Source organism: Schistocerca serialis, chromosome 1 (genome assembly GCF_023864345.2).
Source record: "Schistocerca serialis cubense isolate TAMUIC-IGC-003099 chromosome 1, iqSchSeri2.2, whole genome shotgun sequence".
Classification (NCBI taxonomy): Eukaryota; Metazoa; Arthropoda; class Insecta; order Orthoptera; family Acrididae; genus Schistocerca; species Schistocerca serialis.
The window spans coordinates 1,007,243,356-1,007,263,356 of NC_064638.1; the positions used below are offsets into that span (position 1 = coordinate 1,007,243,356).

Below are 20,001 nucleotides of genomic sequence, written 5' to 3' on the forward strand. Positions count from 1 at the left end.
TTCCGAAAGCCAAACTTCTTCACATTATTCTCGTCAACAATTACAATACTTAGCTATTAAGCTGACTGCGTGATAGTCCTTGCGCTCTTCCTGTCTTCGAAATTGTGTGGACGATACTTTTTTTAAAGGACCTAAATAAAAAATTGTGAAAGGTGGGGCGAGGATAGGTCATTACGTGGATATCTGGGAGAGTTGCATTACCGGTACTGAATATAAGCGAGATCTGGTAAAAAGACTCCTTTATGCTTATGGCATCTTAAAGTAATGTGTATGGCGCACCTAGGGAAATCTCCAACCGCCTGGAGGTGACCATTACGGTGAATTTTCTGAATGGTACATAGGAGTGCAGGACAGGGACCTGTTAGCGGATCGGAAGCCGAAGACAAAAACGCGAAGCGTCTCTGCCTCGGCCCACGGATACCCGAGTCCGGCATCCCACTTGACAGTTTCCTACGTTTCTATTGGTCGAGAACTGTGACCGGCGTTCTACCAAGGAGACCCGTACGTAAGCTATCCATAGTTCAAATACTATGCTTAGCCAAGAATCACGAGCTGGGGCTGTGGACAAGCTGTGATCGGTGTTCTTCACAGTAACAAACTTAAAGCATAGAAGTTAAGGCCTGAATAAAATTTTTTAAATAATTAATTATTACTCCTTCAAAACTTGTGGCCCCTGCACAAAACACATCGCTAGCTAAGTTCACTTTAAGTTACGTTATTGTGGAACTTGTACCATATTTCAAAACTTTTATAGCAAGCGCCCCACCAAGAAAAATTCTCCTTGCACTAAGAGGCTTTTACATAAAGGCCGTAGAGAGGCAGGGACAGGAACTTCACATAGGGTCGCCAAAGGAAACACTCCCACTTCCTCCTGAACCGCTTACTCAAAGTATTGTAAACAGTCACTTCGTTTTTTCCAGTAAGTAGCCGATTAAAGGCCATGATATCCCATGTTTATTGACGGCACAGTATTTGCTGGAGAGGGTGCTCATAATTTATTTACTTATTTAATGTGGCGAAGATTAGGGCTACACTTACATTTAACAAGGCATTCTACATTTTTTACATTATATTCAGTGTGAGGACGTCGTTATCAGGAGAAAGAAAACTGGCGTTCTACGGATCGGAGCGTGGAGTGTCAGATCCCTTAATCGGTCAGGTAGGTTAGAAAATTTAAAAAGGGAAATGGATAGGTTAAAGTTAGATATAGTGGGAATTAGTGAAGTTCGGTGGCAGGAGGAACAAGACTTTTGGTCAGGGAATACAGGGTTATAAGTACAAAGTCAAATAGCGGTAATGCAGGAGTAAGTTTAATAATGAATAAAAAAATAGGAATGCGGGTAAGCTACTACAAACAGCATAGTGAACGCATTATTGTGGCCAAGATAGACACGAAGCTCATGCCAACTACAGGAGTACAAGTTAATATGCCAATTAGCTCTGCAGATGACGAAGAAATTGAAGAAATGTATGACGAAATAAAAGAAATTATTCAGATAGTGAAGGGAGACGAAAATTTAATAGTCATGGGTGACTGGAATTCGGTAGTAGGAAAATGGGGAGAAGGAAACGTAGTAGGTGAATATGGATTGGGGGTAAGGAATGAAAGAGAAAGCCGCCTGGTGGAATTTTGCACAGAGCACAACTTAATCATAGCTAACACTTGGTTCAAGAATCATAAAAGAAGGTTGTATACATGGAAGAAGCCTGGAGATACTAAAAGGTATCAGATAGATTATATAATGGTAAGACAGATATTTAGGAACCAGGTTTTAAATTGTAAGACATTTCCAGGGGCAAATGTGGACTCTGGCCACAATCTATTGGTTATGAACTGTAGATTAAAACTGAGGAAACTGCAAAAAGGTGGGAATTTAAGGAGATGGGACCTGGATAAACTGACTAAACCAGAGGTTGTACAGAGTTTCAGGGAGAGCATAAGGGAACAATTGACAAGAATGGGGGAAAGAAATACAGTAGAAGAAGAATAGGTAGCTCTGAGGGATGAAGTAGTGAAGGCAGCAGAGGATCAAGTAGGTAAACAGACGAGGGCTAGTAGAAATCCTTGGGTGACAGAAGAAGTATTCAATTTAATTGACGAAAGGAGAAAATATAATAATGCAGTAAATGAAGCCGGCAAAAAGGATTACCAACGTCTCAAAAATGAGATCGACAGGAAGTGCAAAATGGCTAAGCAGGGATGGCTAGAGGACAAATGTAAGGATGTAGAGGCTTACCTCACTAGGGGTAAGATAGATACTGCCTACAGGAAAATTAAGGAGACCTTCTGAGAAAAGAGAACAAATTGTATGAATATCAACAGCTCAGATGGAAACCCAGTTCTAAGCAAACAAGGGAAAGCAGAAAGGTGGAAAGAGTATCTAGAGGGTCTATACAAGGGCGATGTACTTGAGGACAATATTATGGAAATGAAAGAGGATGTAGATGAAGATGAAATGGGAGATATGATACTGCGTGAAGTGTTTGACAGAGCACTGAAAGCCCTGAGTCGAAACAAGTCACCGTGAGTGGACAATATTCCATTACAACTACTGACGGCCAGTTCTGACAAAACTCTACCATCTGGTGAGCAAGATGTATGAGACAGGCGAAATACCCTCAGACTTCAAGAAGAATATAATAATTCCAATCCCAAATAAAGCAGGTGTTGACACATGTGAATATTACCGAACTATCAATTTAATAAGCCAGGGCTGCAAAATACTAACGCGAATTCTTTACAGACGAATAGAAAAACTGGTAGAAGCCGACCTCGGGGAAGATCAGTTTGGATTCCGTAGAAATATTGGAACAAGTGAGGCAATACTGACCCTACGACTTATCTTAGAAGCTAGATTAAGGAAAGTTAAACCTACGTTTCTAGCATTTGTACACTTAGAGAGAGCTTTTGACAATGTTGACTGGAATACACTCTTTCAAATTCTGAAGGTGTCAGGGGTAAAAGATAGGGAGCGAAAGGCTATTTACAATTTGTAGAGAAACCTAATGGCAGTTATAAGAGTTGAGGGGCATGAAAGGGAAGCAGTGAATGGGAAGGGGGTGAGACAGGGTTGTTGCCTCTCCCCGATGTTAATCTGTATACTGAACAAGCAATGAAGGAAACAAAAGAAAAATTCGGTGTAGGTATTAAAATTCATGGAGAAGAAATAAAAACTTTGAGGTTCGCCGATGACATTGTAATTCTGTCAGAGACAGCAAAGGACTTAGAAGAGCAGTTGAACGGAATGGATAGTGTCTTGAAAGGAGGATTACAAGATGAACATCAACAAAAGCAAAACGAGGATAATGGAATGTAGTGGAATTAAGTCGGGTGATGCTGAGGGTATTAGATTAGGAAATGAGACACTTAAAGTAGTAAAGAAGTTTTGCTATTTGGGGAGCAAAATAACTGATGATGGCCGCAGTAGAGAGGATATAAAATGTAGACTGGCAATGGGAAGGAAAGCTTTTCTGAAGAAGGGAAATCTGTTAACATCGAGTATAGATTTAAGTGACACGAAGTCGTTTCTCAAAGTATTTGTATGGAGTGTAGCTTTGTATGGATGTGAAACATGGACGATAAATGGTTTAGACAAGAAGAGATTAGAAGCTTCCGACATGTGGTGCTACAGAAGAATGCTGAAGATTAGATGGGTAGATCACATAACTAATGAGGAGGTGTTAAATAGGATTGGGGAGAAGAGAAGTTTGTGGCACGACTTGACTAGAAGAAGGGATCGGTTGATAGGACATGTTCTGAGGCATCAAGGGATCACCGAATTAGTATTGGAGGGTAGCGTGGAGGGAAAAAATCGTAGAGGGAGACCAAGAGATGAATACACCAAGCAGATTCAGAAGGTTGTAGGTTGCAGTAGGTACTGGGATATGAAGAAGCTTGCACAGTATACACTCCTGGAAATGGAAAAAAGAACACATTGACACCGGTGTGTCAGACCCACCATACTTGCTCCGGACACTGCGAGAGGGCTGTACAAGCAATGATCACACGCACGGCACAGCGGACACACCATGAACCGCGGTGTTGGCCGTCGAATGGCGCTAGCTGCGCAGCATTTGTGCACCGCCGCCGTCAGTGTCAGCCAGTTTGCCGTGGCATACGGAGCTCCATCGCAGTCTTTAACACTGGTAGCATGCCGCGACAGCGTGGACGTGAACCGTATGTGCAGTTGACGGACTTTGAGCGAGGGCGTATAGTGGGCATGCGGGAGGCCAGGTGGACGTACCGCCGAATTGCTCAACACGTGGGGCGTGAGGTCTCGACAGTACATCGATGTTGTCGCCAGTAGTCGGCGGAAGGTGCACGTGCCCGTCGACCTGGGACCGGACCGCAGCGACGCACGGATGCGCGCCAAGACCGTAGGATCCTACGCAGTGCCGTAGGGGACCGCACCGCCACTTCCCAGCAAATTAGGGACACTGTTGCTCCTGGGGTATCGGCGAGGACCATTCGCAACCGTCTCCATGAAGCTGGGCTACGGTCCCGCACACCGTTAGGCCGTCTTCCGCTCACGCCCCAACATCGTGCAGCCCGCCTCCAGTGGTGTCGCGACAGGCGTGAATGGAGGGACGAATGGAGACGTGTCGTCTTCAGCGATGAGAGTCGCTTCTGCCTTGGTGCCAATGATGGTCGTATGCGTGTTTGGTGCCGTGCAAGTGAGCGCCACAATCAGGACTGCATACGACCGAGGCACACAGGGCCAACACCCGGCATCATGGTGTGGGGAGCGATCTCCTACACTGGCCGTACACCACTGGTGATCGTCGAGGGGACACTGAATAGTGCACGGTACATCCAAACCGTCATCGAACCCATCGTTCTACCATTCCTAGACCGGCAAGGCAACTTGCTGTTCCAACAGGACAATGCACGTCCGCATGTATCCCGTGCCACCCAACGTGCTCTAGAAGGTGTAAGTCAACTACCCTGGCCAGCAAGATCTCCGGATCTGTCCCCCATTGAGCATGTTTGGGACTGGATGAAGCGTCGTCTCACGCGGTCTGCACGTCCAGCACGAACGCTGGTCCAACTGAGGCGCCAGGTGGATATGGCATGGCAAGCCGTTCCACAGGACTACATCCAGCATCTCTACGATCGTCTCCATGGGAGAATAGCAGCCTGCATTGCTGCGAAAGGTGGATATACACTGTACTAGTGCCGACATTGTGCATGCTCTGTTGCCTGTGTCTATGTGCCTGTGGTTCTGGCAGTGTGATCATGTGATGTATCTGACCCCAGGAATGTGTCAATAAAGTTTCCCCTTCCTGGGACAATGAATTCACGGTGTTCTTATTTCAATTTCCAGGAGTGTAGAATAGCATGGAGAGCTGCATCAAATCAGTCTCGGGACTGCAGACCACAACAACAACAACAAAATATTTAGTGTGATAAAGACAGTATTTTATATCTGAACCGCTGTCATGAATCCTTCTGTCTCTGATATCAAGCACCTTGATGTTCAGAACGCTGGCATCTTTGATGCTCGTCAACAACACAATATATATAGTGTGTCCTAGTGACAATAGCCTGGAATCTGTCTTAAACTTGCGACCAACACGGTTCACGTGATCCTCTGTTGCTGCCGTCGGCGAAGAACATTATGAGACATGGCAGTGATACATCTGTGTGCTGGGCACTCTCATCTGACTCATCACTAATAAATTGGCCAATTAAAATAATAAAGGAGACAAATAAGACGGTGTAATCATATTAAGATGTATAGAAAATTTTATTAGAAAAAATTTGGTGAAAACATCATTGTGTTGCGAGTGGAGAGTGACGAGTGATTTGAAGTTCAGTTCCGTTTCGGATCTGAATTCATGTGAGACAGAGGCAAGTGCGGAGAGCCATGTTGCGTAGCATGGCGGTGTTGGCCACAAAAACTCATTCCCCGGTAACATGGACTGTCAGGGAGTTTTGAGTGGTGGCGAAGTTATACTGTATCCTAAGCAAAAATGTTGTGTAGTAGACAGAAGTGGACATCTCTGACGGAAGAGTCCAAAGTAGCATAGAAGGACAGAGGAAAGGTAAGGTCGGCTATAGCTACGCATTTTCATAGATAGGACATAGCGTAAATGCAGTCGGATCTCATTGATAGAGTTATCTGCAGTGGAGCAAGTTATTATAATGTTCAAAAGATTAACCTTTCTGAAAGTGGTCGTTATTACGTCACTGACGCTCAGGATACGGCTTGTGCACTGGAAGCCATCTTCTTTGTTACATAGGCAGGGTACATCTGTAGTTCGTTAAGCCGGGTGCCTCGTGACGCGTTGCTCAGCATGTTGGGCTTTATATTGACTTGTTGATTAAGTACAGGCTTATACAGTCTTCCGCTACAAAAGAAAAATTCATGAATTTGCTGTTCTTTGAACAGTAAGTACTTCATAAATGCTAACAAAATTGCTTTTTGCGACTGCTTAATAATGAGAGAACACTTGTGTCTGATTAATAGGTTACGCCGAAAGCTACATTGTAAAGTAACTAAATGTGTACCCATACGTTCCGAAATGTGTACATCAACATTGCTGAAGCTACACGGAATTTCTGTTTTCAGATACCAGTACTGGAAGTGCAGTAGTGTCGCTGACTGTAAAAGTAATTACAAATCTCAAAGCGAAGCTGACAGCACGTTTTCTTCACCAAGCTATGTGGAACTAAAGAAAATGTGGCTAAGGAAAAGTCACACTGATTTCTCGAAGATAAAGAAACCAGTAATATGCATAAAATGTTTTTCTGAAAAATGCATAATCGGGACACAAAAGTTTGTGGTTGATGGAGAAATAAAGACATTTGAAAGAAGATGTCCCAGGCTGAAACCAAATGCAGTGCTTCCGTCTTCTCCGAATTGACCAAAATACTTAACAACAGCTGGACCCTCGTGTTCAAGGTTACGTGACGTTAAACGTGACAATCTTGAGAAACCAGTGATAAGTTAGGAAGATTACAGGCGCTATTAAGAACAAAGCGCTATTAAAAATTTGGGAAATATATATGCAGTTATTTTTCAAATGTAACCCATGTCAACAAGAAACAGTGCTGCAGTATCGAGTGTGAAGAGAAGATATTGTTGTATTTTATTTATATCACTAATGAATAACCAGCTATTTTAGGTTCTGTAACTATTAATATTGATTTAAGTGTCTTCTTTCTGTCGAGATACAAAACTCCCCAGCATAAAAAATCCACAGAATATAATCCAATAAAAGCAAGCTTGTAGTGGACAGACTATTAAAATATGTTGAGAGAATAGTGTCAGAAGGCGACAGTTTAAACAAGTGTTTGATGGCAGAAAATGTAGTTAAAGTCCTGGAAGATAGATTTTCAGATGATACATGTTCACAGCTGCAGCTGATAATTGAGCAGACTCAGTTCCTAACAAAAAATTATAACATCGTAGATATTGTGGGAATACGTTATTACTGTCAACTTGTCTGTATGTTCATTCACTGTCAGCATATAGAGCTGTGCACAGTAGTGGTTAACTATGTTTGCAATATCCATGCACTGTCATAAAGCTGAGAGGTAAATTCAGTTGTATATGTGCTCCTCGATGAAATTTACATCTAACCTTATTTGATATTTTTTTTGGGCCAGTAACACTGATCTTGCCAAAACAGCTCTGGTTTTCACGATATCTACTGTATTTCCAAAACTTAAAGATGTGACTATCATATCAGTTATAATTTAACTGCTCAGCATTTAAGTATAATTACTGAAGTAGATAAATTTGGGTTTCCTGTGTTGGCTTCAATTTCAGATAAAAAATCAGAGATCTTCTGAATTACTTATCCCTAGTGGTTTATCAGCCTTGTATTCCATGTTCTAATGACAGTACTCGAAATTTGTTCCTAATTTCTGACACAGAAAATATACTAGAATGTATCTGTAATAACTGCATTCCTAAACCTGACAGAGTCTTGGAGTTTCCATATTTTGACAATTTTCATGTTGTAGCTATTGCCGACTTTCAGTATCTAGTATTGATGTACAAGAAGGGAAAAGGTTCTTTGGTGAAATACAGTGATTTATTGTCATTTAAGCTCTTATGTTCTTCCAGTATTCAGAAGCAAAATGTCAATATTGCACTCAATATTTTTGTTGCCGCTTTGAAGGTCTTAGCTTCAAGAGAGGCACATTTTGCAGTCTCTGAACATACATCTGTCATACAAATAATTTGCAACTGGTGGCACATTGTTAATGTGAAAGGTGCATACGAAGATGAAAATGCAGCGTATTAGGTTAACAGTTTTTTAGAGTTAGGTTTTTTATGAAAAATGTCTTTATGGTTAAAAAATTGAAGGCAGAGTGTTCGTAAATTCATGCTTCGAGTTCTCAAAGTTTCCAAGCACTAGTAAATACTGTTGATGGGTTTTTACTACTGATTCCATATGCACTTGAACATTATAAGCCACATCATATATTACAGATTAAGTTTCAGAATGACAATCTTGAAGGTAGATTTAGTAGTTACTGCCAAGTGAGTGGGGCAAATTATTATGTAAGTTACACTGAGATACTTGAGAGTGAAAAGAAAATATGATTCAAAGATGTACTATTAAATTCTTCGATTAAAAATATTTTTCCGCATACATTGCTTCCTTGCTCTGGAATATTCAATAAATGCGTGAACGTTAGCAAATATTCTGTAGTGTTACAGGAGAATTTTGATGTGTCACAGACACCTGAAAATTTCCTGTAAGTGTTTATATACTTTGTTTGCGCTGCAAAGAAGGAGCTTTTGCTAAAAAATTTTGACATTTGCACCTTTGCTGAAATATCCATCCCAAATTACTTCATAACAGAATATGACTGTGGAAAGATGACAGTTCCCACTGAAACTGGTGTTACAATGGATGACTTTGCTTGATTCATGCTGAAAGCAATAGTAGATTTCTTCTGAGGTAGTTTCATCGGTGATTCACATCAACTTTCTGTCTTGCTCGAAACAAGTTGCTTAAAGGTAAAGATCTGTGGCTGACTTAACTGATCTCTGCAAAGTCAGGGCACTTCGAAAAGCAACTGCAAATTACTGACCTCCGATCCTATAAAGTAATGAAAAACAATCTCAATAAAAACGTCAATGATTCTGTATACATGTACATAAATGTGGCAGGCAGTTAAAGAAACTGAGAACAATATAAAATATTTTTGTGTACAATTTTTTTAAAATTTGTTAACTCACTGCGTCAGTGAAGAAGTGTCTACTGTTAATTAATGTGTGACAAAATAAATATAAATTTTCTGACATAGTCATCATACTTCGCTTCAAAAAATGAATTTTATAACTAGCAAGGTAATGCTGAACACACCAAGTGTGGAAATACTAAATACATTTCTTTAGAAAAATAATTCATTTTCCTTGTCCTTTACGATAAGGTTTTAACAAAAAACCCTTTAAGGGTTGTATGTTTGACCTGTTGTTGTAGGTCTTTCTTCTCGCTTGTCTGCTCTACCCTGCAGCCAATTTTAACCAAAGTTAGTATTATTCATTTCCCTGCTGGAGAAGCAGCCAATCCCTGACTTGCAAATTCCAACACAAGGAGGAGAAGACGTTACGCTCCTGAATTGTTTTTCCCATGGCTACTGTAGGCAGCTTGTTTCGAGTTTCCATTTAGGTAACTAAGAGAAGTGCTTTTGCGTCCCAACATAGACCATTTAAGAGCCACCATAAATGCTGCATTCCATTCTAAAATTCTTCTGAAGGCCTGGGCTTCCCAAAAGCTCGGCAGGCAGAGGGAAGACACCACCTGACGGCTCCATCGATTGCATCTGGTACAATGTGAACATTTTTATGACGACATTCCCTTTACACAATGGGCATTTACAACACCGTCAAAATGCCTTGGGCTGGCGACCGACCTCTATCCTGCATTCCTGTCCCTGCCGTGGCCAGAAACCCCTAATAGGTAGACCCAGGTAGGCGTTTTTCGCCTGTTCGGCAGAAAACATTGTCTGCACACCTCTTGGAATCAGTGCAGCGTTCCCGGTAAGTGCTTCAAGGTGTTTCTGTCTCTAATGGCTGTTGGGGCTTTCAAGCCCCAAATGTGCACTGCAAGATTTACTGTTAAATAACCAAACTGCCTGCTTGTCAATTCCAGAAAATACTATCTGAAGGAGGGCTACCATAGAGATCCCGCATGCATTAACAACACACTTTGGGCATTCAAGTAGCCTTGAATATGATGATAAGTGAGAAAGTGACTTGTCCTCTCACAGGCTTACTTGCCGTAATACTCATTAACAGATTATATCAATTAAAGGTTGAAAACTAGCTACTGAGGATCAGAGTGTTTTTTTTTTCTTTTTTTCGTGTGACCAGGCCCTCCCGTCGAGTAGACCGTTCGCCGGGTTCATGTCTTTCGATTTGCCGCCACTTCGGCGACTTGCGCGTCGATGGGGATGAAATATGATGATCAGGACAACACAACACCCAGTCCATGAGCGGAGAAAATCTCCGACCCAGTCGGGAATCGAATCCGGGCCCTTAGGATTGATAGCCTGTCGCGCTGACCACTCAGGTACCAGGAGCAGACATCAGAGTGGTAGTGAGCAGAAAGCCCACTGACGTGAGTTGTTAAGCAATAACTGTTAAATGTTAACATTTCGGAAACATTGCTTATGTATATAAGGTTGTCCTAGGATGACACGAACACAAAATTTAGGGCAAATTTCCTGAAGAAGGGAGGATTGTTGCACAGCAACATTGTTTTCGGGAGCACAAATAAATTTTTGAAGCCCTTGCTCTACACAGAAGGTAAAAGAACGGAATCCAAATCAGACCGTGAGTCACAACCGTAATCTAGAGTACCTCACTACTAGACAGCAAGCAGGAATACAGCAGCGAGTGCAAACAGAACAGTATCTCCATCTACATCTACATGATTACTCTGCAATTCACATTTAAGTGCTTGGCAGAGGGTTCATCGAACCACAATCGTACTATCTCCCTACCGTTCCACTCCCGAACAGCGCGCGGGAAAAACGAACACCTAAACCTTTCTATTCGAGCTCTGAGTTCTCTTATTTTATTTTGATGATCATTCCTACCTATGTAGGTTGGGCTCAACAAAATATTTTCGCATTCGGAAGAGAAAATTGGTGACTGAAATTTCGTAAATAGATCTCGCCGCGACGAAAAACGTCTTTGCTTTAATGACTTCCATCCCAACTCGCGTATCATATCTGCCACACTCTCTCCCCTATTACGTGATAATACAAAATGAGCTGCCCTTTTTTGCACCCTTTCGATGTCCTCCGTCAATCCCACTGGTAGGGATCCCACACCGCGCAGCAATATTTTAACAGAGGACGAACGAGTGTAATGTAAGCTGTGTCTTTGGTGGACTTGTTGCATCTTCTAAGTGTCCTGCCAATGAAATACAACCTTTGGCTCGCCTTCCCCACAATATTATCTATGTGGTCTTTCCAACTGAAGTTGTTCGTAATTTTAACACCCAGGTACTTAGTTGAATTGATAGCCTTGAGAATTGTACTATTTATCGAGTAATCGAATTCTAACGGATTTCTTTTGGAACTCATGTGGATCACCTCACACTTCTCGTTATTTAGCGTCAACTGCCACCTGCCACACCATACAGCAATCTTTTGTAAATCGCTTTGCAACTGATACTGGCCTTCGGATGACCTTACTAGACGGTAAATTAGAGCATCATCTGCGAACAACCTTAGAGAACTGCTCAGATTGTCACCCAGGTCATTTATATAGATCAGGAACAGCAGAGGTCCCAGGACGCTTCCCTGGGGAACACCTAATATCACTTCAGTTTTACTCGATGATTTGCCGTCTATTACTACGAACTACCACCTTCCTGACAGGAAATCACGACGGCACCTTGCACAATACTGCGTAATAATATGCAACATACGAGGTCGGCCGCTCAAAGGTGCTACTACCGATCAGAAATGCAGAGGCAGGGGAAATCGTCGTTACCTGGGAGACCACAGTGTGGACAGAAGCGCTGACACCTCTATTTAAACGACAGCAAATGGCCGCCTAACCCGCTACATTGAAATGATATCTGGCTCTAAATACCCCTGTTACAGTCAGTTCGTTCTCAGTGTTTCCATTCGTTCATCTGCAGCACCGATGCCGGTGGAATAACAGGTTAGAGCTGCCGGCGAACAATGATGTTCTGCCTTGCCGCCTGTCTGAAGACTTCGAGACTGCAGGTTGCCGGCTGTGGGCATTTTTCTCCCCACGCCGTCGCTGCAGATAGGAGTCCTCTGGTGAAGGAACCAGCCAGCCGACTGCAAGCTGCCATCTTCTACTTGCTGGTTGCGCGCCTAAGTGCCGTCTCACAAGCTGTACGTGTGCCGCCTTCCTGGCCGTACACTGTGTGTGCCGAGGGAACCCTAGGCCTCCACCTTCACCACAGCCGCCATCCGGACGATGCTGTGAGTACGAGCTAAAGCGCAAATTTCTGAACGTCTGCGTTGAGGCCTTGGAGTTCATCGCGGCGCGTAAGCGGACCGTGACTGCCGCTCACGTACCATTCCATGTCAGGCAGGGTGCCCGACCTGCCACACACTGCGCAAGCTGTTTGGGTACTGTGTCCAGCATTTCTCGCCGATGCCTGTTTCCTGCGCACTCTGAGAGATAATATTCACTATAACAAACATGTTGACAAAATGTCATTTCCTGTTACTTGTCTGGAGCCCTCAGGGTTAAGGCTTTAACACTCAGTCTGAGACACATTGTAACGTCATCGCCTCACCTGTCCAACCTCGACGCCCACTGATCTCCTGAACCGGGAGGTGATGGTTATACCACAATACTTGTCGGTAATTTGGATGTATTTACCGTTCCAAAATTTACTGCCTCAGGGTTCAGGCCTCTTATAGGTTGACAGGACCAGATCTTTAGCTTACGGCAAATAATGGAGAAGTGTTACGAGTGGAACAGGGAATTGTATCTATGCTTTATAGATCTAGAAAAGGCTTATGACCGGGTTCCTAGAAGGAAGTTATTGTCAGTTCTACGAGATTATGGAATAGGAAGCAAACTTTTGCAAAGCAATTAAAGGTCTTTACACAGATAGTAAGTCAGCAGTTAGAGTTGACGGTAAATCGAGTTCATGGTTCAGAGTAGTTTCAGGGGTAAGACAAGGCTGCAACCTGTCTCCACTGTTGTTCATATTATTTATGGATCATATGTTGAAAACAATAGACTGGCTGGGTGAGATTAAGATATGTGAACACAAAATAAGCAGTCTCGCATATGCGGATGACTTAGTTGTGATGGCAGATTCGATTGAAAGTTTGGCTCAAATGGCTCTGAGCACTATGCGACTTAACTTCTGAGGTCATCAGTTCCCTAGAACTTAGAACTACTTAAGCCTAACTAACCTAAGGACATCACAGACATCCATGCCCGAGGCAGGATTCGAACCTGCGACCGTAGCGGTCGCTCGGTTCCAGACTGTAGCGCCAATAACCGCAGGGCCACTCCGGCCGGCGATTGAAAGTTTGCAAAGTAATATTTCAGAGCTAGATCAGAAATGTAAGGACTATGGTATGAAGATTAGCATCTCCAAAACGAATGTAAAGTCAGTGGAAAAGAGGTATAAACGGACTGAGTGCCAAATAGGAGGAACAAAGTTAGAACAGGTGGACGGTTTCAAGTACTTAGGATGCATATTCTCACAGGATGGCAACATAGTGAAAGAACTGGAAGCCAGGTGTAGCAAAGCTAATGCAGTGAGCACTCAGCTCCGATCTACTCTCTTCTGCAAGAAGGAAGTCGGTACCAAGACTAAGTTATCTGAGCACCGTTCAATCTTTCGACCAACTTTGTTGTATGGGAGCGAAAACTGGGTGGACTCAGGTTATCTTATCAATAAGGGTGAGGTTACGGATATGAAAGTAGCTAGGATGATTGCAGGTACTAGTAGATGGGAACAATGGCAGGAGGGTGTCCACAATAAGGAAATCAAAGCAAAACTGGGAATATAGATGTAACAGTCAGGGCGAACAAGCTTAGATGGTGGGGTCATGTTACAAGCATGGGAGAAGCAAAGTTACCCGAGAGACTCATGGGTTCAGCAATAGAGGGTAGGAGGAGTCGGAGTAGACCAAGGAGAAGGTACCTAGATGGATTCGGTTAAGAATGATTTTGAAGTAATAGGTTTAACATCAGAAGAGGCACCAATGTTAGCACTGAATAGGAGATCATGGCGGAATTTTATAAGGGGGACTGTGCTCCAGACTGAACGCTGAAAGGCATAATCAGTCTTAAATGATGATGATGATGATGATGATGACGATGATGATGAGTGTTATCGTCGCTGATGACCCTTTGGTTGTGATAGGGAGATTATTATATGGTTTTGGGAGAATATCGTATTATTACGTGCCAACAATTCCTAAATTACCCCCTGTTGTGCTGAGAAGTCCCATGCTGCAGGTGGAAAAAGTCATATGCCGCAGAAATGTAGTACAGCTGTGTCGGCATAGCGGTGCAAAATCTTAAGCGAGTAACTTCTTCTTCACTATCTGTACTGTTGGGTCGAGAGTGAGAAGTTACTCTCGCGTGAGTTCCGTGAATTCTGATCGAATCATTGTAATTCTGTGCAGTTGCTGTAACGGATGTACACACACACAATTAGAGGACAATGGGCCTCGACAGCACATCAAGCTTCTACCAGATTTGACTGTTATTCATTTCCGAGTGTATCAACTTATTTTCGTCGGAGCACAATTCGCTATCGGAGTTCATATGGCGGAGCGCGAAGTACTGGCGGCTGCACTGCACGTAAGAACAGGTGGGTTTAACAGGTTGATGAGATGCCGTTGGATATGTAAGGTGCAGAACAGACGGGTATGCCTGCTATTCAATAGAGCCACACACCGCTGTTAGACTTCCACTTCCTGATACAGGAAGTTGTTTCTGGTACAATGTTGGTTAGGTTTTGAACATCAGCTATTTTCTCTCGTTGTCAACCGATGTGTTCTGTTTCGTTTGACATTAAAAATTCCCTAATCAAATTATGGTAAGTCACAAAGTATTCCAAAAAAATACGGTTCAAATGGCTCTGGGCACTATGGGACTTAACATCTGAGGTCATCATTCCCCTAGAACTTAGAACTACTTAAACCTAACTAACCTAAGGACATTCACACACATCCATGCCCGCGGCAGGATTCGAAACTTCGACCGTAGCGGTCGCGTGAGTCCAGACTGAAGCGCCTAGAACCACTCGGCCACACCGGCCGGCAGAGTTTTCCATGTTACCATCGTTGTACAGAGACAGATCAGACAAACTCATCTCTTCACATTCTTAACTACCATGCTGCCTCGCTCAGTAATTGTTTTAGTCCGTACGTCTCTAGCGGTTACAAATAGGTTTTATTTAATCTGTTCGTCAGGTATTTCATTGAACGTAACTAATCTATAGTTTCTGGAAGGACTACATAGAGTTTGAGCCGAGTTACTGACTCCATTAGTAGTAGTAGTAGTAGTAGTAGTAGTAGTAGTAGTAGCAGCACTTGAAGAGAAATCCTTACCATTCTACTATCATATTGTTAGCACTACCAATACGCAAGTAGGAACGAGGTTGAAGCTACGGATACAGATAATACTATTGCCTCGTTCTCTGAATTTACTGACTTTCCTAATTGCGAGAGTCTCCACCCAGCAGCACCCTGTTATCTAATTACCTCTCCTAAGCATCTGCCATGATTATGTCTGTTAGGAGCATAAATTAAGAGTTAGCACTGAAGGGTGGACCCTTTCGTTGGGCACGAGGAAGCGAATTATCGAATTTCCAGACATATTCAGTGGCAGTAGTGAGACAGTTTGTCTTTACAGTATTACTAAGAAAAGAGAAAACACCGGTTCCGGGAGAGGATAAATGTAGTGGATTCAGATCTAAGAGTTTTTTTACAGCTTGCAAGTAGGAAGCAGTGTCAGACAAACGATGAAACACTTCATCTGCGCCTCAGTTTGCTTATAAACTGTTTCGAAGGCGACGATACAGCAAAGCTGTATATGAATGTGCTTTTCAGTTGAGCCTATTTGTCACTTTAAGCTACGAAACATCTCCCGTTTCGTTTTTCAATAGAGCGATGTTCTTCTCGAAGGAATTTATTGGAGAACTACACGTGTACATCATTATGAATTGTGTAACTGCATGTTGTGCCTGGAGTGACTGATCTAGGGAAAGAAATAATAGTTTTTGTGTCTCTTGAGCAGCAGCGAAAACTTGCTGGACGGTCATCGAAATCGACGAAAGGTCAGTAGTATTTCATATCTGTGTGTCCACCTCCTCCGTCATGTTGATGTATAGGGACCTTCTGCAGAGAGACATCGTATTAAGATGGTGGCCTGCAAGTGACAGTGCAAGATGGATCGCTCCGTAGCTGGCGGGAGACATTTCTCTACTTCATCAATAAAGCCTCAGACAAGCTATTATGTACTAAAGATTACAATGGTGTTTTTTGTGTGTTTTTTGGTAGGAGTTTGAGAAAGCAACCAATGCCTTGCGAGGCAAGCGCATCGACAGAATGAGAATTGAAAAACATAAGTACTTGCGATCATAACATTTAATGTACCCAAGTATGTGTGGTAGACACAAGGCCTTAAGCCTAATCACTCCTGCCAACAGATTTGCAAGTAGCAAGTAAATGAAACAAATAAATACCTAATCACAGAGTCATATCCCAACGAGTATAAAACGAACTCTGTTTTTCTCTTATATCTACTTCTACATGGATGCTCTGCAAATCACATTCAATTGCCTGGCATTAGCAACAAAGGGGCTGTTATTTCCCTTTTTAAAACGATTTAAGTTTTAATAATAAAACGCTTTATTCGAACCTTATATTAAATGTATCCGAGCGGTATTTTTTGTGATTTATTTGCCCACAAAATATCCTTCCTTTGTTGAAGTAATAAATTTAAGGAAGTTTTTGCTTCCATGGGGATCCACAGCCGCTAACTATTTAACAAAAGAATACATTGTCCCTTGTAGGCTGTGTTATGCATGACACAGCCATTGTGGTTGATAATGATTCACGGCCGAAATGAGCTAATAGCACGATTTTAATGAAGCCCAATGCAGCCTCTAACGGACAATGTTTTCTTTTATTATTTAAGAAAGCGCTGCTGCAGAATTAGCGGCAGCATACACTGAGTAGTGGAAGTTACCGGGGGTTGTGGGGGCGCATACGTATGTTACCAGAATATACACGCTATTAAGAGCACAAACAGGTGACAGTATCCTCCATTAAAATGTGCGTAGTAACCATAGGACCTGAACAGATAGTCTTCTATAAGGGGCGATCAAGAAGTTTACTTTCGGAAGCTATACAGTCCAGAATCGGTATGCCGATCCGACCGTTCAAAACTGCCGTGAGCATTGAGGCACTCATACCATAAGTTCTGCGTTACGGCATTCGCGATATGGGGACGTGCATTACCATGGCGCACAATTCCACAACAGTGACATTTGACAGACGTACTGCCGCATACACATTCCTCATTCTCCGATGGATGTCTATCGACATTTGCAGCCGAGAAAAAAAATAACAGCACGTTGGTCCAGTTTGGACGTATTTCGTAATAACGTCTCCATAGTTCAAGTTATTGCATTTACCGCACGCTCGTTGGAAAGACATGAATGCTACACTAATCCCTTGCCTATATTTCTTTATTTCTCGGGGCCTTTGGCCAGCTCCAACGCGGGGTCAGCTTTGTTAGTACGGATTTGGCAGTATTACTTGCAGATGGTGGCCAGATGCCCTTCCTGCCGCCACCCCGAACCCCCCCGGGACGGAAGTAGTGTACCCCAGCTGTCTGCGTCTAGTGTAAGTCATGAAATAGTGCGAACGGTTTCAAATGTCTGTGAGTCGTGTAACTGAGGCGGAACCTGGGGATCAGTCCGGTATTCACCCAGCGGGATGTGGAAAACAGCCTAAAAACCACATCCAGGCTGGCTGGCATACCGGCCCTCGTCGTTAATCCTCCGGGCGGATTCATTCCGGGGCCGGCGCGCCTACCCGAGTCCAGGAAGCAGCGCATTTGCGTTCTCGGCTACCCCGGCGGGTCCATCCCTTGTCTATATGTCGGTGCTTATATACCCTGTTCGGCGTCGCTGTACGTTGCATAAACGTAAAATGAAACTTTTCTATCTCCCCTCATAAATAATACAGAATCATCATTCAGAGAAAATCCCAAGGTTGATAAAAATCAAGAACAGCATATAAAGTCCTTGAACACCTCGCACCATTTTACTAGGTGCATTCAAGTTCTAAGGCCTCCGATTTTTTTTCTCCAGACTGGAAAGAGATAGAAACATGCGCATTGTTTTAAAATGAGGCCACGTTCATTGTCAATATGTCCCAGAGATGGCAGCACCGTACGGCAGATGGAATTTTACCGCCAGCGGCGAGAATGAGAACTTATTTAAGTACTTAAAATGGCGACGTTTTCCTTACTTGAACAGCGTGCAATCATTCGTTTTCTGAATTTGCGTGGTGTGAAACCAATTGAAATTCATCGACGGTTGAAGAAGACATGTGGTGATGGAGTTATGGATGTGTCGAAAGTGCGTTCGTGGGTGCGACAGTTTAATGAAGGCAGAACATCGTGTGAAAACAAACCAAAACAACCTCGGGCTCGCACAAGCCGGTCTGACGACATGATCGAGAAAGTGGAGAGAATTGTTTTGGTGGATCGCCGAATGACTGTTGAACAGATCGCTCCAGAGTGTGCATTTCTGTGGGTTCTGTGCACACAATCCTGCATGACGACATGAAAATGCGAAAAGTGTCATCCAGGTGGGTGCCACGAATGCTGACGGACGACCACATGGCTGCCCGTGTGGCATGTTGCCAAGCAATGTTGACGCGCAACGACAGCATGAATGGGACTTTCTTTTCGTCGGTTGTGACAATGGATGAGACGTGGGTGTCATTTTTCAATCCAGAAACAAAGCGCCAGTCAGCTCAATGGAAGCACACAGATTCACCGCCACCAAAAAAATTTCGGGTAACCGCCAGTGCTGAAAAAATGATGGTGTCCATGTTCTGGGACAGCGAGGGCGTAATCCTTACCCATTGCGTTCCAAAGGGCACTACAGTAACAGGTGCATCCTACTAAAATGTTTTGAAGAACAGATTCCTTCCTGTACTGCAACAAAAACGTCCGGGAAGGGCTGCACGTGTGCTGGTTCACCAAGACAACGCACCCGCACATCGTTACGCAACAGTTTCTTCGAGATAACAACTTTGAAGTGATTCCTCATGCTCCCTACTCACCTGACCTGGCTCCTAGTGACTTTTGGCTTTTTCCAACAATGAAAGACACTCTCCGTGGCCGCACGTTCACCAGCCGTGCTGCTATTGCCTCAGCGATTTTCCAGTGGTCAAAATAGACTCCTAAAGAAGCCTTCGCCGCTGCCATGGAATCATGGCGTCAGAGTTGTGAAAAAAGTGTACGTCTGCAGGGCGATTACGTCGAGAAGTAACGCCAGTTTCATCGATTTCGGGTGAGTAGTTAATTAGAAAAAAAAATCGGAGACCTTAAAACTTGAATGCACCTCGTACAATGTCGAAGGCTTTTCCGAGGCCGACATATCCTTTGGAAGTGCCTTGAGATTTTTCTGCAGTCTTGTTTCCACTATCAAGGGCTGCGGAGCTTTTAGCTTTTCTAAAGCATAACTGATCGTATTTTAACTTCTATATAATTATTGTACTCTCTGCGGGACATCCAGAACTGTTGCTAAAATTTTTCGTGATGAATTATTTCGCTCCAGTTATACTTAACAAATTCGTTATCTGAATAAATCGTACATAAGATCCGGGTTCCGGGATGCAAGTTCCATCTTCAGGTGCTACAAAAAAATAAAAACAAGGAAAACTAAGAGGTATTCTTCATTAAATTAATTACCTTTAAAATGGCCCATATAAATATGAGCATCTGGTATTCTTTGATTGTGTACGAAAAGTCGTGCCAGTCATGTAAA

General features: G+C 43.1%; 1 long non-coding RNA gene across 1 annotated transcript in view; it reads right to left on the reverse strand.

Annotated features, from left to right (window-relative positions):
• Positions 1-20,001, reverse strand: part of LOC126413338 (uncharacterized) — a 1,775,741-nt gene that overhangs the window by 575,979 nt on the left and 1,179,761 nt on the right. The window lies entirely within an intron of this gene.